Below are 26,921 nucleotides of genomic sequence, written 5' to 3' on the forward strand. Positions count from 1 at the left end.
ACTCTTTAATTTGTATATCAATGACATAGGGAAAGATTTAAAAAGGGGATATTCAGTTGTTTGTTGATGATGCAAAACTGAGGAATGCAATAGTTGATAAAGCGATGTAGATATCTTGCAAGATGATTTAAGAAAATTGGCATTGTGAACAAATGATAATGATTGTCCATTTAATATTGCAAAATGTAAGGTCATGCACTTTGGGTTGAAAAGGTTGCATACGGAGTATCGATACTGATGGTCTTGAATTACCGGAAATTGATGAGGCTAGGGACTTGGGGATAACGATAGACAAAGAGTTGAAGATCAGAGGGCATATTGCAAATATTGGCAAAAAAAAAGCTCAAAGGATTATTTGGATGTGGAAAACACGCAAACAAGTAAAGATAGGGAAGATATTATCATCCCTCATCATAAAGCTATTACGCATCTTGACTAATGTGCATATATTTGATCTCCTGAGTATCTTCTGGACCAGGAGGTGGTCGAAACGATTCTGAGACGAGTGACCAAGATGATGACAGGTCTGTGGAATACTCCCTACGAGGATAGGTTGAATGTTTGTGGGTTAAAGGTTCAGTGGATAGGCGGAAAAGAGAGGACATGATAGAAACTTTTAAGATATTAAAGGGGTTTTATAAAATTGATGCAAATGAACTTTTTCAATATGTGACAAATAGTCAGAGAGCTAAGCGCCATTCGTGGAAGTTATGTAAGAGTGTGGTCAGTAGGGTCGTGCTGACCAGATTTTTTGCGTGGAATGAACTGCCAGAATTAGATGCGAGTTCCCTGAGAGTGAATGAGTTTAAGCAGATGAATTATAGCTTTTGTGTATAGAGTACTTTTAAAAGTCTTTTTAAGAATTCATTATCAGAGAGAAATTTTTATTTATTTATTAAAGCATATGAGAAATATTCTCAAAGTCGTCATGGTTATTGTGTAGTTAGTAAGTCTAATCGCGTCTTACCAGGTTATCGTCGTTCGCTGTGTCTCGCATAGTTGGGAGATAAATTTGTCAGCTTCACTCTCACCTGCACCATTTCACACACCACGAGATGATTTAAAGAGATATCAAATAAAATATTAAAAATTATAAATATTAGAAGGAATATTGCTTTAGGCATGCATATTGAGTAACCTCGACTTTTATCTAAATATAATTTTTGGACTGCAAACTACAGTCCTTGTATTTATTTTCTTTAATTTCCAAGAAAGACTGAGAAATTGTTCATGCACTTAAAGGTTCAAGGAATGTTTGTTTCGCAACGGAGCAATTTGATGCCTGTTTTCCATGACAGACAGAGAATACGGAAAGCAAAGCACACACACACACACAAAAAACAGAAACCTAAAGAAAGCGTCATTCAGCATGTTAGCAAAGCCCTGCTTTTATGTTAGGCAGCTGTCACTGTGAGAGCCCAAGTCAAGCGTTATTTAGAGTATTTGTTAACGGGAAATTGCATTGCTATGTGTATCAGATAATTAAGCGCAAGTTCATTGTACTCACAGTAAACTAAGTAATATTAAAGCAACTTTGATCCAAGAAAATTGTTATTTAGCACTAGGAAAGTCAGGCAAAAGAAATGCAGCAAGCTTGTCTCTTGCGGCATGCAAAATCACTTCGAGATATTGGTAAAAACTGCGAACTGATTTTTTGTACTTCATATGCGTTCTTTCTATACAAAAATAATATAAAATTCTATTTAAAAAATGATTTAAATAAAAAAGGTTTTAAAAAAATCTAAAAACCTTGCAGACACTGAACTATGCGTCATTATATTACATTTTCCTCCTAAAAATTAAACAAACATTTTAAGTGCAATTTCAACACATATTATTATTATTTAATAATAATAATAATAATAATTTATTACCAGAGACCTCCAGGAGTCAATGACTCATCGAGGGCGGCCACATGTCACTCACAACTAGCTGCCATACATTTTCTTTACTTGCACTGACCATCTCAAAAGGCAAGTTCATTCTAATCACACGCAGCTCGACAAACGAGAGAAAAAAAAAGTTTCATCCCTTTCTTGACTGACTGCATTCGTTTTCAGTGCTCTTTCTCTCTCTCTCTCTCTCTCTCTCTCTCTCTCTCTCTCGCTCTCTCTCTCTCTCGCTCTCTCTCTCTCTCTCCGCTTTCCTTAAAATTAAAACTTCCATTTACTGGTATTCTATATGATCCTTTGAAAAGTTTGTAGGACTATCATCATATCATCCCTCTTTCACCTGTTTGCTAGTGTTCGTAGTCCATCAATTCTTAATCTGTTCTCATGATCTACATTCCATAGTTAGTCCTTATATCATCTTTAGCACTCTCCTTTGCATCCTACCCAATGTATCTGCATCACCTCATAAATATTCACTTTCTTCTTTCAGTTGATATTTAGATATCTATTGAATGAAGGAAAACAGCCATGAATACCAGTTTTTGTTTTAATTTCTTGATAATCACGTATGGTTATTACAATATTTATGTCATTAGAAATATTATGATTTTGATAGCTGCAAATAAATACATGTTTGTTCGCAACATGTTAAAACCTTTTTCACATAAGATTCCTATCAGTTTCCTACAAGAAACAAACATGATTCAAACAAATCAGAAACTGTCTCACTTAAAGAGACTATATGTGAACCAATAGAGCGTCACAAGCTCTCTCTTTACAGGAAAAGATAACAGAGTCGTTTTTTACAACTGCAGAGACATACTGATTTTCTGGAGCTGCTGTTCTAACTGGGAGACTTATGAAAGCTACAAATATCTAATCATAAAACCATAGAAAACGACAAAAGCGCGCTCGCGGTGTGTGTGTGTGAGAATGTACAAGTAAATAAACTTGCATCTAATTAACATTTTTTGAAATTCAGCAAACATAAAAATAAGTACGATATATTTTATTTTAACAATCGGTCACATGCAGTTTTGTAAATCAATCCTAAAATTAAACACAGATGTATTTTTGTTAGAGAATGTAAAATAATTATTGTAATTATGACTTAAGAAAAAAATGAAGCGGAATAAGATCACCGAATGAATTTATAACTTTCATTAACTGCAGTTACGTGATAAATTTAATGTTTCCAGTATATTTTGTTCATTGGATCACTCTCTGAATTTTCTATGGAGAAACCAAACCTCCAAGCCATCACCTATTACTGATGGCTTGGAGATTTTGAGACCGACTGCATACTGATATCAAAAAGTTGCGACCAAAGACGATACTCTCTTCTGGAAATACAAAAGCAAGGAACTTGCAGTATTTATTTATTTATTTTAAATGACACCTTTTTATTTCCAAAAGGGAAGGGGATGAAATCATTTCGCACTGGCTATCTTTTGGAAAATTGATACAGCTACTATTCATTCAATGCTCTTAAAATTAACCGATATTATGAAAAACTGACTTCTAAATACATTGGGATGAGCAACAAATTGCCGCGATCTCGTGATCCCAAGGCCTACGCATATTATTGATTGAAAAGTATCGAAATGAAAAAGCCGGGTCAAAAACTCCAGTTTCTGATTTTTTTTTAAAAAAAAGTTTGGTGACCACAATCAAACCTATAACGATATATATATATATATATATGATAAAGATACGAAGCAATTTTATAAGCTAGGTTTTTAAATCCTTTTTCCCAAGTAAGCAAACAGACGAGTAAGTAGTAAGTCAAGTTTGCGGCTGCACGTACTGCAACACTAGGCAATTTTTTCTCTCTCTCTCTCTCTCTCTCTCTCTATATATATATATATATATATATATATAGAGAGAGAGAGAGAGAGAGAGAGAGAGAGACGTTTGGTTTCGAAATTTCGCTTCTATTCCTATATTCTGAAATATTTAATGAGTAAACAAAACATTGATCAAGTGCTAAAACCTAAACTCCCTCTCGCATGCTCTCCCTCTTTCCATAAATAAGGAGAGAATGGAAGAACAAGAGAAAGCGATGCAACGAGCTGATGCTGTGAAAGTGTGGGAGAAAGGGAAAGCGAGATGAGGAAAAGAAATGAAAGTGAAAGAGTAATACAGGAGATTATGGGAAAAGAGAGAGAGAAGGACGTCAATGTGAGTAGAAATGAACGCATAAAAGGTGAAATATATGCGATTCTATGACTCAGGGTGGACAGAACAGCATATTCTAAGAGAATGCTTGCTTGGTGGAACGAAGGAGAGGGTGACTTTAGCGATGAAGAGATGAGAGTAATGGTTGGTACTAATGACTTGAGAGGCATCGTTAATTGGGTGGCAAAGGATTCGAGAGCAATGTTAGAGACTGTGCTACAGAAAAGTGTGAGGATGGGGTGGGGTAGTGAGTGTACTTCCTTGCTTTGACAATGCAGAGTTAAGTAGAAGAGTCGATGATAATAAATGAGTAATGAATAATAAATAGAGCGCACTGGAGAGCAGAAGAACGCTGTATGCAAAAAGATGGGTGCCATTTGAACAGGGAGGGATACAAGCGTTTAGAAAGGTCATTATTCTCTGAGCAAGTGGAAGTGTTTAGACAGGGAAATCAGAATTAATAGGGTTGAGAGCAGGAAGTATGGCCCCATGCAAGGTAACGTTAAGTGCATTGGAAACTATGGATAATAACAGTATGGGGCCGAGAGTATTGATTCAGCTGGCATATATAAATAAAGAGAGAGAGCGAGAGTACTGAGAATACATACTTTTTCTATATAAAAATATGAAGAGAATTGGGAATAAATGGAATAAATTAGTAGCACTGATTGATCCAATCTCTCCTGACATGAAAAGAGGTAGAAGGATATACTATTTTCCGGCAAGTTATGGGGAAGGGGAAACGTGTTGGCTGAGTATTGCTTGTGTTGGCTCTCTATCCCGCACCCTCTCAGGATAGAGAGACCAAAGGGATATAATGTACATGGATTTGAAGATGTGCATGTGTGGTGTAAATTGGAGGTTGACAAGACCAGATATATAGTTGCATGCTACTATAGGCCAGATAATTTGGGAGAGGGGAGAGAGATGAACAGGATTGGTTGGTCGGTTGGTTGGTTGGTATATTTGGCACAAAAACTACAAAGGTCATACTGTGCCATACTAAAGGTTACAAACATTAGCATTTACAGAATTGTTAACAATATGTCTGTACAAGAATCTAGTTTCATAAAGCAGCATATCTAGGTAAACAGAACTGTTGCAGAGGGCACAGCAACACACAAGGTCAGAGGTTATTACAGTAGTGCAAAAATGATATAATATAATAATAATATAATGTATTAACAATATAAGTTAATACATAATATATGAAACACTAAGCCAAGGAATGCTGTATCTAGATATATATAAAATTGTAACAGATGCCCTTATAGCAGCACAAAAATTGGCAAAAAGGGATTATTACATTAAATTAAATTCAGCAAATGCAGTAGAAACGTAATTTAGGATACATAAACAGAATGACTAGAAAGTACACAAATAGGTAAGATGTCCTACAGCACTACATGATTATTCGAAAAATAAAGTAGTAAATAAGATGCATACACAAAAATGTATGTTAAGTGATGCAATATCTACATATAAAGCATTGATGCATAAAATTTAAGTTTAGCATTATGGTATTTATATATTAACAAAATTACAGCAGGGTGATACAAATATACAAGATCAAGGCCCATGGTAATACATAATTGGTCTGATTTAACCTAATGAATAATACATAGGTATAAAAGTTAAGTTAAGCAAAAAAAAAAAAAAAGCATTTACATATAAACAAATTTATGGTCAAATATGTTTATACAAATTAATTCTTTCTAAAAAATTAAAAACATCATGCAATTTGCCTGAGTCTGCTAGCATTTCCCTGAGTGTATATGGCTTGGTTAGATAGGTGAAATTTTCATTCCTCTCTCGTGTAAATGTTTGACAATCTACCAGAATATGATGAATAGTGAGATGTGTGTTGCATTTTTCACATATGGGAGGGCCATCAGCTCTCAGTAAATGAGAATTCGCAAGGTGACTGTGACCTATGCGGAGACTAGCAAGGACAACCTCTTCCTCCCTTCTCTTTGTACGTTGACTAGAATGCCAGTGCTTAATTTCAGGTTTAATGTTATATAATTTGTTTGTTGATGTTTCTTGCCATGTTAACTCCCACTGAGCAATTAACTTTGATCTTATAAGTTGTCTGTAGTCTGTATATGGAACTGTCAAATAGTATGTGGAGAAGGTATGGGTTGATTTAGCAGCTGCATCTGCAGCCTCATTTCCTTTGATTCCGATGTGGCTTGGAATCCGGCAGAACTGAACAGCGAAATTAAAGATTTTTATTTTGTGAAACAGGTGTAACACCTCATAAAGTACTGGATGTGGATTATGCATAGGAGAGGAGATAGCCTGTAAAGAGCTCAATGAGTGTGTATAAATTATACACTTTTGGTAGCAGTTTTCTTTTATATGCACAAGTGCAAGCTAAATAGCATGTAACTCTGCTGTATAATTACTGCAGTCAGGTGGGATCTGATTTGAGATAATAATGTCAGGAAACACAGCAGCACAGCCAACAGAGGTATTAGTTCTTGAACCATCTGTAAAGATGGGTAAGAAATCAGCGTGTGCTGCTCTGTGTGCATTAAACAATTGCAGGTAAATGAATGATGGGGTATAAGATTTCTGTAGCTGACAAAGTGAGAGGTTGCAGGATGGTGTGCAAACCTGCCATGGAGGGATGCTGTTTTGTTTAGTGCAGCTAATGTTGTCAACATTTATACCAACAGCTTGCACAGTTTTATATTAATTTTATAGTTTTATATTATTTTTTAAGTAGTACTTTTCAACTTTTATATCAATGATATTGTTACTGGAATTCAGGGAAATATTCTGTTGTTTGCCGATGGGGAAGGTTATTTAATGCAGTACTGGCATTCTTCAGGAGGATCTGAATAAGTTGCAAACGAAACGTTGCAGATGAATGGGATTATAGTTTAATGTTGCTAAATGTAGAGTATTGAATTTTGGGAACTGCAGATGGAATACTAAATACTTTTATGTGTGTGGAAATAAACTGGAAGAAACTGAGGAAGCATGGGATCTTGGGATTATGGTAAATCGAAATTTGAAATTTAAGGACATGTTGTAAAGATAATAAAGACAATTCAAAGGATTTTTGCAATATTAAGACGAACATTAACCAGCAGAGATAAAATGGTAGTGATTCCATTGCATAAGACCCTGATTAGGCCATCTGGACTTCTGTGCTCAAATCTGGTCACTGGGGTTTAGAGGGGATGAAGGTAATTCGAAAAATTCATTTTGTTTCCTAATATATTTTCACACATATATATGGAAATATATAAGGAAACAAAACGAATTATTCGAATGTACCTGAAAACAATGTAATATATTGTTGTAATATATTTTCAATATCAAGCCTTTTACAATCTGAACGTTTATCTACTTCAGTTGAAGTAGATAAATGGATTGTCTGCAAGGAGCCGGAGAAAAAAAAAATAAACGTGTCTAGTAGGTAATAACTTAGCATAATTCCTACAGTCTAGAAAGGGGTAGCAAAGGTTGTTGACAGTATAGAGCATGGTGGCCGAGTGTACATCATGAAAGGAAACGCGAAAGTCTATTTCTGTTAAAATCTTTCAAACCTGTAGTTCCTTTTACTAACTGACTTATTCACCGATAATGATTTGATGCTTCACCGACAAGAATTCTACGAAAGTGAGCTATTCAACTCGTTCGATATCTAAACATACACCACCGAATGACAGCTGTCTCATCCATCTCCTGTTTTCAACACTTGATAATGTGTGAAAAATACGAAGGGTTATGTCAGCAGCCATCATTCTACAAATAAACAAACTTCAGTAGAAAAAAAAAGTCATTGCGGCAGTCGACATTATTTTATTTAATAATTCACAGCTTGGAGAGAGAGAAAGAGAAACCAAACTGGGAATTTCTGGGTGCAAGGTTTCATGCAACTTCTTCGAATATATTACCTGAATATTAATATTCTAGAGTAACCTTTAATTTAATATCAAATCCACATGAAAAGCTAAAAATTTACAGCCGATGCAATTATTATTGTATATTTTATTTTATTTATTTATTATTATTTATTTTTTGAACAGATCAAAGATAGGCTTGGTTCAATGCCATGGAATAGATACTCGATGAATATAAGGGCTGTAAAGATGATACGGAATGAATGTTTATAATGAAGCATAAGAGGGATGCCATCAACACTAGATGATTTTTGATATCTAGGCTTTTCGCGAATTTTTTTCTGACATGCATTAAACTGTTTTTAACAGTATGAGGTACTTCTAAGATAGATATGAGTCTTTTATGCTACATAACAAATACTGAAAATGAATACGACATGAACATTTTAAAGATGGTTTTTTAGCTGCATAAGAATCAAATTTTTAATTACAAATTATTTAAAGAATAATACCTAAACGCTCTATCCAAAAGAAATAATAATAAAATAAATAAATAATAAATTACTATTTTTTTTTTTAGAAACATAGAAACAGAACATAGAAACAAAGATATCTGAACTGAAACAAAAAGAAGGGAGATAAAAAAGAGGATAACAGTAGAAAATAATTGTTTCTAACAAAAGCAATGCTAAGAGTAAATCCATTAAGTATTTCAAATTTTATTTCTTAGGTGATATTATGAGTGTAATGAATGCTTTTAGCTACTATATGTTTATATGATTAAATAACTAAAACAGACAAGTATGTATTCTGCTTTCTTATCTGTATATATAAGTACAGTGTATGATTATTACTATTATTACGTGATATCTCCGAGAAATTCAACAGTTCATCTCGGGATTGCTCCTACACCACAAACCGTGGTGTAGGAGCAATCGTGTAGATGGAGGATTAATTGGCTTCACAATTAATCCTCCATCTACACGCTACGTCATCATTACAAATTAATGCCATCTATCAGTCTAGAATAATATTTTGTCTGTAAATTGAGGATGCTCTCTGGCCGGTTTTTCGTGTATGCGGGATGAACTCGAGTTTCGAAAAGTTGGGAAAAAACTTTGCGACCTCTATATAAGATAGAGCGTTTTTTTTTTTTCTTTCTTGGAAACTCAGAGAATATAATTAAATGGTGGTGTATATATAAGGGTGTACAAGACAGACGAGAGGGGTCAAGGGGTGTCGGGTTCGGAAAGAAATTTTTATCATTATTAACGGACTGGCTAATAATGATATATATATATATATATATATATATGCAACGTAGTCTGCCCACATCCCCTTCCGGGACCTCACAATTATACACCACCAAGGCCTCGTAGGCCTTGGTGGTGTATAATATAATTGTGAATTTATTAGCATATTTTTTGGCCTAGTTGGCTGAGTGGGATCAATACCCGCTCTTCAACTAGCAGGTTGCTAATTGAAATTCCACAGTGGGCATGGGTGTTTGGGACTAGAATTAGGTGGGAAATGAATTTTCTCCCAGTGTGAGACCACCGCCCAGCTTATTGGAGGTCCGAAGTAGCTCAAAAAAATTCCATGTTTGGCCTCTAGAACAGGGTTTCCGAACTGTATAATAAATAAAAAATACACAAAATGAATAACATGGTAAAAATTTCTTTACCTTGCGTGGATACGTTATGTAGGCTTACAGTGTTTCATGGGGGAGAAACAGAAATATATGCATATACAAAACCAGAACACACAGACGGACGCGCGCAAGCATGCACACGCACGTACACACTTCCTGACTTGTGGATTATGCTTATGGATTTTGCAACCTAACTTGGATGAGCTGCTGCTCTTAAGTCATTATGAATTTTTAAATTTATTTTGCATATGAATTTGGAATAAATATTCAGATTAATATCAACAACATCTTCTAGCTACGTATTCTTTTTTTTTTTTTTCTAGGTAGTGTTGTGTTTGTTGCATTTCAGGCAATATCACTTTCTTTTAGGCTGTGTGATATACGAGATATATATTTCCATAATACTGAATGCGGGTATTTTATACTGATGAATCATAACCGTTGAAGACATTCAAGTGGCATTTTCGTACGTCTTCTGAGTTTCAGCATAAACACTTAGGTGTGACTGCAGTTCTCAGAAGTAAGAAAGGAAGTGGTGAAGGAAGGAAAAAGAAGAAAAAAAGCAGATATACTTAGATCCGCCAAGGTTCGCAACTACAAATGAATATTCGAACTATGCAGAAATTTCTTATTCAATTGTTCGCTTCAAAAACAATATCCAACGATCCCTAACTTATGCTTTCCCACCTTTCCTTCATATTACGAAGTAAAGAACGGATTAAAACATATTAAAATAATATTTAGTCAATGTTAAAACAAATAAATAAATGAAATGAAGAGAAGGTAACGTATGAACGAATCAGAAGATGCAGTGGTCTCCAAAGTAACATATTTTATTGCTTACGCAACAGAAATGCAAAGAACTTTCTTAAAATGTTCTAAATTTTTCTTAAAATGCTTTAAATTTCGGCTCCGGAAGAATTTTAATATTTTTTAAAATACGTCTGCAACGATCGCCAATCTCGTGTTTTGCGATTGTCCTTCAGATAATGCAGTGAACATTAGAAACAAAATTGGGTAATCTTTATACATTCAAGGTTAAAAAATAATTCAGGAGAAAGAAACACCTGAACGTTGCAAAGGATGTAGCGGTACTTGACTGAATATTTTCATGCCTACGTCATCTTCATACTTTACCATTTCCTTTCCACCCATGGTTATCATGCTGAGAAGACGGTTGCAGGCGAAATGCTGCATGTTAAAAGGAGAAAGGAAGGGCTCGCGGATTAGATGATTTAATACAATTTATTCAACATTTTAAAAATGTGATTAGCCACGAACGAAAACAAATACGTTTAGTTTGTAGTAAGATGCTGTTCTAAAAGTAAAGGGGATAAAAATATATTTTATAACCAATTATTTAGTCTTTGTTAAATGTCACTAATGAATGAATAAATATTTTTACTACCTTTTAACAAGTAAGCTAAATTGTAGCTATAACTCACGTGAGAAAAATCGTGCATAGGAGAAATAAACAAACAAGCAAATAAAAAATCTTGATAAAGATAAATGAATATATCAAAAACACAGACACGTCATTATGTGACGATGGATGATTCTCACATCGTTAGGCATGTGTGTATAAATGAAATAGTGATGTATCATAATATCCTTTTAGTGAACAGATTTTCTAAATTTGTCTTTTAGGATGCTTCTTCACCTACTGTAATTCACTCACACCGACACTTATTCAAAATATGCGACTTTTTTCTCTCTGTAAATTATGGATGGTAACTCAGAAAACATGACACAATAGTGCGTCACCTTCTTCCTTTCATTTTCTTACGTATGCCTCAATGAACAAGGAAGATCGTGGCGCACAACCTCATCCTATTATACTTTGTGACTTAATCTTTTTAGGTGGGACACGAGCATCAAAAACAAATACTAAATCTTCTGAGCCTAATCATTAAAAAAAAAAAAAACTATTTACAACTTGTGTTAATGACTTTTTCATGAATTCGATTTTTCTAACTTTAGCTTTTATCTTTTCCATATAAAAATAGATGCTTTTATGCTGAATTGCGTTATAGATTTGTTTTTTGGGTACTTCAGCTAGTTGCCGGATAAATTCAGTAATGCAAATTTGGTTTTGAACGTCTAGCAAATTCCCATGAGATGTAAAATGGCTTGTTTTTTTTTTAAATTTGTTAAGAAAATAAAGTAATTCAATGATTCTTTGGAGAATAAAAAAAAAATAAACCCTGATCAAATTCACTTATTTTTCAATTGTCAACGAATCATCTTAACGGTGGCAATCTATCAATGACCCCGAGAAGGCGATTTTGTGGCTGCAAACTGCTGCTGAAATAACGCAACAAGATGAATTAATTCGAGAATCCAGTCACTTCAACAACGGTTAAGCAAATGTTATTCTTCCCATTTACAATTCGTGGGAGAATTGAGGATATTCAAGAACCAGTTTTGTTTTAACGTAAATACTTTTTTTTTTTATTGCAAACAGTTAGAAGCATTTATCACAAGTGGAGGCTCAACAGAGCCAAGTGGCACTTTACCGTACAGTTCAAAATATGCTTATCTAGATAAAGGACGTGATTTGGACAGATGCCAAGAAAGAACTGCCGACATGATGGGAGCAAATTGTTTTTGTTACGGTTGACACGAGATTCAATCAGCAGTACGTGACAGTTTCTTTTCCCCACCCCCTCCTTCCCTCTTAAGACGGCTTCACAGGATTTCTAGTAAGTGCTGCAGCTCGAGATTCAAGCTAGTGGTAGCAAGAGAACAAACGTTTCTTTTATGTTTCATTGTGCATCTAGAATGTCTCACTTCGAACTGTTTGAAAAGGGCTGTCGAAGTATTCGATATTTTCAGCTAATACGAGTATTAACTGAAAAATTGCATTAGTAAATATAGCATTAAACTTTGTACAATTTGGCTTAACAAATAATACATCCTAAAATATTATGTATAATGAGATATCCCTCAATAACGTATGCATACATACATGCACTCGTGCATAAAGGTTGTAATATAATGTTATTAGATGCACAAACAGCAACAACAAAATAAGCTGAACTAAAGATTTGGCATTCTTGAAAGTCTGTCCAAAATTCTTTGCTGTTATTACTATCATGATTAATCCCTTTATTAATTACTAATCAATAACATTTAATAACAAACTCAATTCGAGATGTAGCAGATGAATTATCAAAATTATACCGGAATTTACTAAAATAAAGAACCAAAAGGCTTCAGTTCGGCGATGCAAAAATTGTAAAAATCATGTGAATATTAACGAAACTTTTATAACTTCTGTATTCGGCTTTGAAATAATGCTGGATTTAATATCCACTTGATTTTTACAATTTTTGCATCGCCGAACTGAAGCCCTTGGGCTCTTTATTTTAGTAAATACTTTTATGCACCAACCGAGAGTTTGCTTACGAAAAATACACATCTCTGAAGTTTCAAATTCCTTAGTACTGAAAGAGAGTTTTTGCTCTCTTAAGGTTTTGCCTAGTCTTTCATAAAAACCAACCAGTTCGAAACAGCTGTCAGGCCAGTACAAACCTTAACAAAGTGGACCAATAAGGTCCGAGTATGGCAACTCGTAAATGCCGGCGAGTATATTCCCGTAAGCTCTCTGGTCAAATTTCATATGAAACTTTTATGGTTTCTGCATTCGGCTTTGAAATAATGCAAAAATCAAGTAAAATTAAATCCACTTGTAAAAATCAAGTGGATTTAACATCCACTTGATTTTTACAAGTTATACCGGAATTCTTTTTAGCGCTCCTTAGCACAGCTGGGACAAAGACACGTAATTATCTAAGATTGAGAAACATTTATAAGGGCTTTCGAAAGAATCATGAGTCGTACGTGGATTGGTTAGTCTGATTTATTTGTGGGGCATCAACTAAGCTTACTGATTTGTAATTTAAAAGTCCTATAAGTCCCAGACGATTCTCTAACTCGGGGCAGGACACTCCATGGCGACACGTGGCCAACGTTGTTTTTGGAAAAAGTTAAAATTGAATTGCTTATTTTATTTCATTTATATTATAAAATTATATTTTCATTGGTAAAAATCTTATTTTCTTAATTCGCGAGTTTAGGAACCAACTTTTTCCAACATTTATTATTTTTTATGGAAAATTTGGTCAAATGCAGCAAACTGCACTGCTTCTAGCAAATCGTTTTCATACGTGACTCAACATATTTTGATGAGGCAGTCTGGCTTACAGTTGTTTTCAGCAAGCGTAGATAGGTAATTATGTGCCCTTTTGCATGCTCCTGTAAACAAACTTGTGGTGTGCAACTTTAAGTGTTTAAATAAATTTTATTTCAAATCCATAATATAGATAAGCAGATAATTCGAAAACGAAAGAATTCAGAAGATGATGGTGAAAACTCAAAAAAGTAAAGACAATTTAATTGATTTCGGCATTTGCTGCCGAAAAGAATGGCGCGTGACTGGAAAAACGTGAAACGAAAATTTAACGAAAGTTGGGAATTGAAATTTGCAGAGATGGAAGTAAATAATAAGCCAGTGTGTCTTTTTGCGTACAGAAGCTGATCAAGCGAATTGCTGGCCTGGCGGCAAGCAGAGACTGCTCAGAAACTTCAAAACTGAAAAACTATTACTACAACTTTGTCCGACGGAAGAAATTCAATCTGCAAATTGTTGCAATGTTTTGAAATAAAAGTATTAAATCACATATTATGTGTGTTTACATTTTTGTTATAGTGAATCCCTAGTTCTCTTTGTAGCATATAAGCACTTTTTAAAGGGCCCCTTCAATTTTACTGTCAGAGCCCCCGCTGGCTTAATCCAGCCCTGTTTGTCACGAAGTCTTCAATGATAAAAAAAAAATACATCTTTAAGCAACACTTTAACAATTTTCACCGCGAATATGATGTGAAATTTCAAGTTGATAGCCAAAATTGGTTTAATGAAATTACCAGCCTCAAAGCACAACTTCATGAACCAAAGCGAGGCCTAAAAAGATTTTTTATCATCGGTGGAACTAGTCACGTTAGCTAGCTATAAATTGGCTTAGAGTCTAGCTAAAAAAAAAGAAACAAACCATTTCCGATGCTTAACTAGTAAACGAAATATTGATTATGGTCATTGAAACTCTGTTGGAGCATTATAATTCAAAAATAAAAGACGAAATTCTTCAAAAGGTAAATAATTTACAATTAAGTCGAAGAACAATTGTTCGCAGAATGCTAGAGTTAGCGAAAGAGATAAAATCAGTTGTTTGAACAACTAAAGGACTGTTTGTATTTATCATTAGATTGGTCAACAGATGTTAGTGACACGGCGCAGTTGATATTTTGGGTTCGATATGTGACCTCAGATCTTCAAAGTAAAGAAGAAATGCTTGGCATTTGTGAATGACGAGATCAAACATGTGGAAAAGACATCTTTGAAAACGTTCTTCAAATGTTAAAAAATTAATCTCGATTTAAGAAAGCTGGTTTTTGTCACATGGTTGTGACGAAATTAGGATTTGTTTCTCTTTTGAAGCAGCATTTAAATGAAAACAATGTGAAGTCCACACTGCCATCTTTCCATTGCATTTTGCATTGTAAAATTTATGTGCTCAGATGTCTAAAAGTATCGAACTGAAAAATGCGATGAACATTGTAAAAATTGTTAATTATATGAGGAGTCTTTGAGGAAAAGCGCACGTTTGATGATCATACTGATTTTACAAAAGTAAATGGTTAAGTAGATGGAGGAAACGACGTCTTGGAACGATTTACTTCCTCAAATAAAAGAATATCTTGTCGAGAAAGGTAAGAAAGAAAATTTGCCTGAAAATGAAACTTTTTCGTGGTAGCGTGATTTGCACTTTCTGCGCGACTTGATGACTCACTTGAAAAATTTGAATACGAAGCTTCAGTACAGAGGTAAAATAATAAGCGAGCATTCACAGTCTATTCATGAATTTCAATTAAAGCTGACCCTCCTTGAGGAACAATTCCAAAAGAATGATCTGACATATTTTGCAAAGTCGAATAGTTTTCTAGAAAATAATGATTTCTCTAATGCTAAAGATGACCTCTATGTAAATTGGATCAAAAATCGCTCTTAAAAATTTGAATAGCGTTTCTCCGAATTTGAAAATTTGATATTTTTCCTGTAAGAAAATTACAAATCTTTTGTCTTTGGATAAGCGCGGATTTGAAGACGAGATGCTTACCCTGAAAAGTGCAGAACGCATAAAAGATAAACAAAAATGTTCTATCACACAGCATTTAATCTTCTGCTTCATTTTCAGATCAATGTCTCCTTTGTTTATATCTTCGATTACATTTCCTAGGAGAGAGAGAGGGAATAGAATGGAATAAAAACTTCATGTAAACATGTATCGAAACTGATAACGGAATGTGATCCACGTTTCTAGCCAGAAAATCAGTAAAGATTTAGGTTAAAGTTTCGATTACATCCACCAGAAGAAAATGTACTTATTTCGAATAGCGTGAGCAGATAAGTTTATGGTTTCTTTGAGGTTTGGGTATTATTTTTCCTTTCAGAGTAATTGGCAATGAGACCAATGGAATTTGATGTAATTGTTTTTGTATGCATATAGTAGACGATCTTTTGGCTGATACCCTGGAGGCTTGGGGGAGGGAAGCAGAGGATTTTGTGTAATTAACAGGGTGGTATGCTGTGCAGAGATTCTATGTAATTTTTCGGATGGTAATGTAGAGAGAGTAGGAAGTGCCAATCTTCATAATATAAGTTTCTGTCTGCATTTGAGTACATAAATATATTTGGAGTATATTTGAACGCATTAGAAAACTTCGTTGAAAAAAGGCTTTTTATGCTTAGAGTATGATAACGAGTGTAGCAGATATTTTCGATTTTGCTCGACATTTTGAGATTGTGCCGTGTGTAGGGTGATATAAGAACTGAAGTTTTTTTCTTCACTTTTTCTTTCTTTCTTTTCTTTTTTTTTTTTTTTGAAAAGTTGCAGTTGTTTACTTCAAGAATACTTCATGAGGAAGATTGTTCCAGAGGACAGAATAAAAGAGGATCAATAGAAACAGGCTCGGTGCGTTGGCATTTATTTATCTTTGTATGTGCAGCATCCCTTTACTGTGCAACGCACAGTAAAGGGATGCTGCACAGCTGCTGTTCTTGTATTAACAGGTGCAACACAAAGTGGAGGAATGAAGGTTGCCAGTTCACTGGAGCAGTGACTATTGAAGTACTTGTAGAAGTGTTGAAGCACTGTGTCTGTGAGATAGCTGTTGAGGTGAATGCGTAAGAGAGAGGGGGATCATCTATGAGCCTAATTGCTCCTCTCTGAACAACGTCAACGATTTCAAGAGAAGTTTTAGGTGCACCACACCAAAGCATGTGAGCAGTATTCTAAGTATGGGCGGATTTGGGATTTGTATATGAGTTGAGAGGTGATTGGGTAGTAAAACGACAAGGACTCTTGAACGAAAGGGAATATCTAGTTTTGTTTCATTTATTTATTTATTTATTTTATGCTGAGGAGGCTGTTGATGTGATGTGTTTATGCCAGAAAGACTGAGGGTAAACGTGAGTCCAAGCAGAGAGAGAGATTTGATCTTTTCTGGTGATTTGTACATTACGAGAGTAAGGATAGGTATGCCGAGATCCCTTTTGTGAGAGAAAAGGCAAAACTGTGTTTTGGTGGCATTGAACACGATAAGATTGTCCTTGCCCCAATTGGAGGAAGTTGAGAAGTCAGGGTACCCCATGGTTTGTCAAATGAGTAGGATGAATGGAGAGTACTATCATCTGTGGAGCTGTGGATTGGATTAGTGGTTATTCTGAGTAAATCAATTATGTACAGGAGAAAGACAGTAGGTAATAGGAAAGAACCTCGATGCACTCGGCGTTGTGGATGAAGCTCGAGATGTTTTTGGTTTTCAAGAATAGCGAATGTGCTAGTCAGGTTTAGAAAATTAAATCACGTGAATTCTTTGATTTCTTACGACTGCCTACTTAATAAATCAACTTCCATATTAAATAACATTTGAGTTGCCAGTTGAATTCATGTAAATAATTGCTCAAACATATCCGCTGCCAAACAGGTCATCAGAGCCTCATGTAACCCAAAACTAAGTAAATCTTTTTTGCTTTCTACTAAACGAACATAAGCGAATCTATAAACTACTCCAACATCACATAAGCATGCTGAAACTCAACAAACAATTTGGCCCACTACTGACCTTTTGGAGTTTATCATTTTCTTCTTTTATAACAATTTTTAACAGTTTTTATTATTCACATCACGTATACAAATTATACATATTATACTATTCAACTTGTATAATTATGGCAATATTTCACAATACAATTCAATACACAGTAAAATGTTACAAAATAAAATTCAAGTATTACTCAAGTATTCAATTTTTTAGCATAATATAGTCTTTTAATTATGAACCTAAACTTATTTGTTAAGAAAGTGGTGTGGGAGTTCCACTTCAAATTGTTATCGATATGGAGGCCGAAATATTTGGCGGTTTTTTTTTTTTTTTTTTGATTAAGCTACATTTACAATTTTGTGTATCACTACATTTTCTTTCATGCCATTTTATAGTTATACTGTGATCTAATTTGTCTATTAATATAAAGTACATATATCTCGTTTTGTCGGAATTAATGTTAAATCCGTTGTTGCTAAACCATATACTTAGTTTTAACATATCGCTATTAATCCGATTTTTTAGATCTTCAAGGGTTGTTTCGGTGTATACTAAAGCCGTATCGTCAGCAACGGATATCATTTTGCCAAAACGTTTGTTTTGCATATAAAGTTTTTTATAAAAACTTGATCTCTTTGCTACTCATTCCTTTATCTCGTCCACTGACGATATACATTCCTTACACTGCGTAGGCTTTGAGTTCAGATATAAATATTTGCTCAGATGCTTGCTAAAATTCAAGTACACAATATCAAGGCATCTTACATCTCAATTTTGGCGGTAGGTGTAATATGCAACAGTGGATTCGTAGTCATCATCAGCAGCAGCTCAAACGGCGTAAATTTTTTATGTGGTTCCCACCCACAAAAGAAAGGTTATTAATAAACCTATAGTATATATGTACCGTGGGTTGGGTTAAGTATTATGTTAAAGATACCAAGAAATTATATACTGTATTTGGTTTTTAATCCTTTTACCAAGGAAGCAAAACAATGCGCGTGAAATATTCACGTCTGAGCTACTTGTATAGAGAGGCTAATGAATACCCATCACTTTCTTCAGTATGTATCCCATAATGCAAAGCACATCTCCTTGCAGACATCTATAATGCAATGGATAATGGGAAGGGCCACTACCCAGACCTGTTTCGATCTTTATTGAGGTCTCATCAGTGGGAGCCAGACTCGTGAGGATGCCAAGGTAAGGCAAGCGATGTGAAGTCATTAGCCTATATATACAAGTAGCCAGAGGTGAATTTATTTCACTAGCAAAAAACACTGTTTTGATTCCTTGGATAAAGGAACCAAGCATAAAATTTCTTAGTATCTTTAACGTATAATAAATTCGAGGTAAAATAACTTTCAATATATATATATATGTATATATATTTTAAAATGTCTTTTTTACATAGTCCAGAAACCCTGCTCTAGCCCTTTATTTGACAGTGCTACTCTCAGGCAACATGATTACAGTTGTTCTATTCTAGTGCCAATAAGGGTCTCACCCAACTGTTGTCATTATTGCTTTCAGGCAGCATTTGTTTCATCATCACAAATTTCAAACCCTTATTGGCATGAGAATAGAACAACTGTAAAATCATGTTGCCTGAGAGCAGGACTGTCAAATAAAAGGCTGAGACGAAACATGGAACTTTTTTTCAAGCCATTTCAGGCCTCCAATAAACGGGACGGTGGTCACACCGGGCGATGAAATTCACCTCCCACCTAAGGACAATCATCACAAACATCCATGCCCACGGTGGGATTTGAACCCAGGACCTGTTGGTTGGAGAGCGGGTACGCCAACTACTCAGCCAAACTCTGTGAAAAGATCCAGTCAGAGGAAGAAAGGTCTTCTTCTGGATCTTTTTCCTGCCAATCTGGCAGAGAAAATCTTTCCTCTCCCATTCTGTTTAAGTGACCACACCACCTGAGATTAGCTCTGCTTACACATTCCTGAAAGGTAACATTCTCAATTTTTTTTTAATATCTTCATTTTTAATATGATTCTGCCATTGCTGCTATTTGTTCACTCCCATAATCTTTCTCGGAATTCTATTATCTGCAGTCTCCGGTTTTTGATGAAGAGTTTTATTTTTAACCCAGCTCTCAGATCCATAAGTTAACATTGGTTTGAAGCTTGTCTTGTTAAAAATATTAAATAAAATTTGTACCTAAATGGCTGAAGTATTTCATACATTTTATAGGATGTTCCATTGAGAATTCAGTGGCTGTTTTTGTACTTGCCTATTTAAGTAGTTTACTTTTTATTGCTGATTTTCACGCCAAATTTGTTTTAGCAGTTATCAATTTAGTTAAAGCATCCTGAAGAATATAACATATTTATTTAGGAATATAACATTGTCTGTTATATTCTAAATAATCTGGTACAATCGTTCTACAAAACGAAAGGGCTAAGTTGAATATCTTCAATTTGGATATTGGAATTAATGGCATTTTACATCAGAATGGAATCGATATAGACCAGGAATGATAACGTCGATCGCGATCTACGGGTGGATCACATAATGCTTTGGGATCGATCGCAAATAACCGAATCCGATAAAGCAAATAAATAATGTTATCTATTTATCAAATAATTTATCAAATATCTATATTATGGTTCTATTTAAAATTTACGTTAATTAAAAACTTAAAATAAATATTTGTGTACAATAATTCTAGTTTATAATTCAATTATATTAAATTGAATTTTATTTCAAAAATTCAATATTAGTTAAAAATATTTAAATTTCCCGCTAAGAGACTTTTGTTGTGGAGTGTACTTGGAAATGTATGCGCCCTCATAGACACTCCCACTTTGGGTTTTTGTTCGCTTTGATGCATTGTACAAACATAACACGTGAAGCTCGATGTATAAACGATAATATTATAAACTCGGTTGTTTGTTTTGTGCTAGTGCTCTGCTACAAGTTTAAAATTTGAAGTTTAAAACGTTTTCATGTAATTTAAAATTGTACCATCATGACTACTACTACGAAAAAAGTAAAGATATATCACTATCATCAAGAGTGGGAACATGATTATTTTCTTTATTATGATCAAAGACAAATGTTGTTTGATTTGCAATGGAAGTGTTTCTCTGCCGAAAAAAGGGAACTTGGAACGACACTTTGAATCGGTGCACAGCAGCTATGAAACGGCGTATCCACGTAACAGTGATTTACGAAATGTCAAAATTCAAGAATTGAAGAAAAGTTTGCCATCACAGCAGTTATGCTTCCTTAAAATAATATCGAACTCAGAGACAGCAACAACTGCATCGTTAAGAGTGAGCAATATTCTTGCAAAACATAAGAAAATTTTTAAAAAACCATTTCTTGCAGCAGCTGAATCGCTGTTTTGTAATTTTGAAAATAAATCAGAAATAAAATTAAGGAGATAAAAATCCCTTATTTTTCAGCCAGTATGCGAAACTCTAAGATCGAAAACTACGATCTAAGAGTTTCATGCCGAAGAACTATCCGTGAATCCAAAGGTAAGTGACCACCTGGTCTTGGATTCGCCGATAGTTCTTCGGCATAAAACTCTTAGATCGTAGTTTTCGATCTTAGAGTTTCGCATACTGGCTGAAAAATAAGAGATTTTTATCCCCTTAATTTAATTAACTTCGCTAGAAAAAATAGCCGTTTGGCTTTTCATCTTAGTTATAAATCAGAAATAGTTGCTGCTATCAATGAAATACAGTTATCACAAAATACAGTTGCAAAACGAGTATAAGAAATAAATTCGGATCTAAAAGAGCAACTAATTGTCAGGCCTTTTCGCTTCAGTTGGACGAATCTACTGATGCAGTTGACATCTCCCAAATGATTATTTTTATTAGAATGGTTTTTAAAGACTTTTCTGCTAAAGAAGAATTACTTACTATCATTCCGTTAAAGGGGCAAACACGGGGTGGCGATATATTTACCAGTTTTAAGAGTTACAGCAGGACCATTCAACTGCCTCTTTATAAACTAGTGTCAATTACCACAGACGGAGCACCAGCTTTAACAGGTCGTCGCAACGGTTTTATCGCGCTATGTAGGCATGATGAAGATTTTCCTAATTTCTTACAGTATCATTGTATCATACATCAACAAGTGCTGTGTGCTAAATTTTTAAATATGAAAGAAATTATGACAATAGCTTTCAAGATTTCCAATTCAATTCGGGCAAAAACTCTGCAAAGGCGCCTTTTTAAGTTACAAATGGAAGCAAGTGATAATGATGGACCTTCTGAGCTGCTTATTATGATCTGGAACTGGAGAGAGAGAGAGATGGCTGTATTGCTATGCGATAAGAGGGTGCCGATCAATCTTAAAGGCAAAATCTACAGGACAGTAGTGAGACCAGCTATGACGTATGCTGTGGATACTGTGGCCCTGAGGAAAAAGAACATCAGCAGGATAGAGGTAGCGGAGTGGATGTGCGGTGTGACCAGAAAGGATCGTGTGAGAAATGATTATGTAAGGGGAATGATGAAAGTTACGAACTTAGGAGCAAAGATACAGGAGGCAAGGTTGAGATGGTTTGGTCATGTGATGAGGAGGGAGGTAGAGTATGTGGGAAGAAAGGTCATACAGATGGATGTGCAGGGGAAGAGGAAGCGCAGACGGCCAAAGAAGAGATGGTGGAAGAGGACTTGAGGAAGAAGAACTTGGATGTGGCTACAGCCCAAGACAGGAGGTTGTGGAGGCGACTCACCACAAACAGCGACCCTACTTAAGTGCGAAAAGCTGCAGAAGACTTTTTATTGTTGATTTTCACGCCAAATTTATTTCAGCAGTTATGAATTTAGTTAAAGCATCCTGTTAGAATATAACAGATTTATTTAGGAAAGATATGGGTTCGACTCCCGTTCATGACGGGAGTCGAACCCAGGTCTTTCCGACCAAAGGGCTTTGTCTATACTGACTTAGCTACGGAGGCTCTATACAGAAATATACCGAATAATATAATATACCAAAATATAAGATCTGACAATATTGGTGTACTGAAAGATATAAATGAATCTATAATAAAATTGATAGAAGGTTAGTAATAATCTATTCTTCTTATGAATTATTATCATCATCATCTTAACCTTACTCCCTTTGAGGGTTTTATATCATGAACTTATAGATAAATATAGCAAAATAACCATCTTTGTTATCTATCTATTATATAGCCAGTATTCCTACTTATTTTCGTGTTCAGTTTTTCAATAGTTTTTCTGCAATTAACATTTTACTTTTTAGCGTGTTCTTTTCTTTGAAAGTCCTTATTTTTGTTTCTCTTGTTAGGTTTTTAGTTTTATTTTCTTTTGCAGAGTTGCGTGGTGTCAATATCAATTTAATCCATTTTTTTCTCTGTTATTATCTGCTCGTCTGTAAATACCAAGTATGAGGAGAAATAGTGGCAAGTAACATTTAGTACACCAATATTAGCTATCTGTAACTGACAGTGCAGTGATGTATGACTTATGTTTTCCATACTGCAAGTGATATTTTTGATAGATAGAGAAAACAAGTAATGTGAATGTCACATACTTAAAGATTTCGTTTTTGACATGATGTTTCGCAGAATTCAAATCGTACTACTGTTAATCTCTTCAGCACATAATTCAGTCGCACACAAACAGATTTATTAGACCGCCATCGTATTATATTGCGACGCGCGAAACCAAAAACGAGTACTTGTGACTTTGTCGTTTCTGTGTATTAAAAGGACCTCAGCCCACCTCTTGAGTATATTTGCGAAACGCTCCTCCCTGTCTGCGAATGAAGTTTCCTGTCGTGTGAAGAAAGGACAGTATCCGTTGACAGTCAATCATATTCAGTAGCCATTACATCCACGAAACTAAACAGAAACAAACAACAACAACAAAAAAAAAAAACTTTTTTCACCACATTTCCCTTAATTGCATGCAAAGGATGGCGACTGCATCGTTCATTTCATTTTTTTTTTTTAAATCCATATTCAAGGCCCAAAGATGATCCTCTTACATCGCACAGAACACTCTCGGGCTGCATTTAGATTATGCAGTTTCTTTATTTTATTTTAAGAGACTCGCCAGCACAAGACAAAAAAAAAACCTTAGCGGAGATTTATAACGGCTATAAATAAACAACCGCGCTAATTTGAACTACGAACATAAATTAAAAGCACTTCACACGTATTTATTAAACGAAAGAAAGAAGAATTTAGACTCGATGCGGTTCAAATGAAGAGCACTGCAGAGCAAGGATAACCAAAAGCAGACTGCATCCGGTATGGACGGTCGTAAATTCAAAGTGCAGGCCCGGGAAGGGGAGTCAAGGTCGGCATTGTCATTCAGTTTCCTTTCGTTAGGATTGCTATCTACTAGAATGTGTACAAAACTTTTCGCTGAGAACATGACATGTTTTGTAAGGGGGGGGGGATTTCCTAAACATTGCATTTCTGAAACAGTTTTAATTTATGTGTCAGTGAAACAGCACCACCGGATGTTCCCACGAAAACTTGAAGTGAATGCCAAGTTAACGGGAGTTTTGAATTTAACAAGTGATTATTTTGAAGAAATGGTGCCATGTTTCTCTGGAGCCTTTCTCACTTCGTCAGACTTCACGATCTCCTTCTTCCCCACCAATTTTCATTTACTTCCTAAATGGAAGAAGAAGAAAAAACACACCCTTTTAAGCTTTCATACTTTTCAATTGAATTTCTTACTTTCTTTGTAACCTCGACAATCACACGACCATATTTCGAAATCATGGGATAAATTAGAATGGTCTGGTCAAATGGCGGATCGCGGACCACATCAAGACCGCCAAAACATCTTTTTACATAAGAGCGTCAAATGTCTACATCGGGTATTTCTTTCTTATTTTATCTAAAAGAAAGATAAAGTTGGATTTCTTTTTTTTTCGTTGGAGGATTAAGGACAACAACCGGATTTTCTTCACGTGGGCGATGTAATTCAAAGATCTTTTCCTCGTACATAATAATAATAACTACCCAGTTATGTATAACGCGAGTCAACATTTACTAAAATAAACTTCAGAAGAATAAGTTGCATTCTCGGCACGAATAAAAGTTTTGAAATGTTCTGCACAAACATCTAGTACAAATACGGTTACATATTTTAGAAAAATTATTGACGTAACGAAGTTTGTTTCCTTCTTTTATTGATGAATGCTTAAATCGTTTTACTGTAATTATTCAGTAAAAATCAGCAAAAGGAGATACAAATGCTTCTGGAATATAATGTCAATGTAATGTTTCGTCATGTTCACTTGCTAAGGGGACCGCTTATTTCCGAACGAGCACACCACAAAGTGAAGCAATCGGAACTCTTTTGCTCTAAACTCAGAAACGAAACACGTTTTATTCGACTTTGACACTTGCGAGGAGACACAAGAAGCTTGTTACATGTTCACAGAAAAAAAGACATCAGAGTGACCTTAATCCATTTTCGGCTCATTCCCCATCGTGCCCCCCCCCTCACCAACACATTTATACACAAGACAGGTACAAACAAAAAGATAAAGGAAAGTCTTACTTGATGTGTGGCGCCTGAGCTGTTATCCTATCTTCGCTTCGCTGGGAGGAAAGGGACTGATGCTGGGGAAAGCCAAAAACTGCAGACTCTTTCAACGCCCGTCCGTGTACTATTGTAATGGACAGGGTCATTATTATCGAGATAAGGAGACAGGAAATAAGTTGTTGTGCCGAGCTGTTCGCTGGGTACAGGCAGAAAGCGATACTCGGCAGAGAATTTGAAGAGGCAAACAGTCGCGAGTCAAAGTTCACGACTTATCAATTTTCTGTTTATACAGAATGAGTCTAACACGTTTTTGGGGAGGGCGGGCCAGAGACGGTGGTAAACAGCTTTATTTTGTTCGCTTTGGTGAGTAATGCAATTGGTACGACGTGCAGTGAAGTAATGTCAGATAAACCAAGTCACTATGATGGATTGTTTTGCACTTGAAGGAGATTGTTACAATAGAACAATGCTGTGCTTGGTATTTTAGCGCATGCCTCCCTTTCACGTTTTTTATCCCCCCCACACACACTTCCCTAAAATATTTAAATAGTTTCAAAGCGTCATTCTTATCGTTAAACTGTACAAATTTTATTGCTGGCTTCTTTATTGGAGGAAATTATTTTCTGAAAGTAAACGTAATGGGGGAAGAAAAAAAAAAGGAAATACGAATCGAGGAAACTTTGCCTATCAAGAGTGTTTCAATTCAATTTAACAGATTTTTACGTTTCTTGTAAAAACTATTAATTCAAATAATTTGAATGCCTTTAATTGCTCAGTCGACACATTCCCTGTGGGAGGTGGGTTCGGATCTCGCCTGGGCTGCGTCTCGATTCTAATTGGCTGGATGGTTATCTTATTCGCTCTTCCACCAACAGGCTGCGGGTTAGAACCCCTTTACCAGGACTCTTTTTCCTTAATTCGTAACATTTTAAAAGGTAGACAATCAGAATTAAACAAGATACGACAGGAAACTCTTAATGGTACAGAAAAGAAACTGCATATGGAACTTCGATGGTGGAGGATGACGCAGTGAAGTGTCTGATGTGACCCAAAACATTGGTGCCATGATTCAAGAAACGTGTGAAATATATCATGTTGCTCAGTGGTTATTATGCATCTCACATGATTAAGGCAGTGAAAGACGCATAATAACCACTGAGCAACATGATATATTTCCCACGTTTCTTGTATCATGGTACCAATGTTTTGGGTCACATTAGACACACTTCACTGCATTATCTTCCACCACCAAAGTTCCATATGCAGTTTCTTTTCTGTACCATTAAGAGCTTTCTGTAGTATCTTGATTCTAGTTTTTATGGTGTCGAGGTTATTCTTAGACTTTGCAACCGTATCGAGGAGAGGGTGGTTGGCCCTATGCCTTCCGGTGTGTCCTATGTCTATAGACGCTTGTGTTCACGGGGCCGGTTTGCCTGTTCTGGGGAACAAAAAACTTGAGTTTCCGGGTGCAAAAAATCCTATTTCCGTATGAGATCGGCTAACTGACCGGCCAGAAAGAAAGCTGGCTATTCTAGTTAGAGAAAGAGAAAAGTAGAGAAAATGATGGCAGTTTACTGAGAAGGTGTCGAAAGCTCAGGAAACGTTAAGAGAAACAGTGGTCGTTTCTATAAACCTTTCCATAATGCCTGTCTAGCAGAGCTTGATGATAAG

The 26,921-nt window shown here is 35.3% G+C and overlaps 1 protein-coding gene across 1 annotated transcript in view; it reads right to left on the reverse strand.

Moving 5' to 3' along the window:
* The window catches only part of LOC150109768 (integrin beta-PS-like), a 392,096-nt gene extending 366,664 nt beyond the window's left edge, over window positions 1-25,432 (reverse strand). The window contains exon 1 of the mRNA XM_090396604.1: window positions 25,266-25,432. The gene's annotated coding sequence lies outside the window, so the exon portion shown is untranslated. The remainder of the gene's footprint in view (window positions 1-25,265) is intronic.
* Window positions 25,433-26,921: the final 1,489 nt, after the last annotated feature.

The sequence above is a fragment of the Typopeltis vanoorti genome, chromosome 1 (genome assembly GCF_054136105.1).
Source record: "Typopeltis vanoorti isolate ZY-2024b chromosome 1, IOZ_Tvanoo_1.0, whole genome shotgun sequence".
Classification (NCBI taxonomy): Eukaryota; Metazoa; Arthropoda; class Arachnida; order Uropygi; family Thelyphonidae; genus Typopeltis; species Typopeltis vanoorti.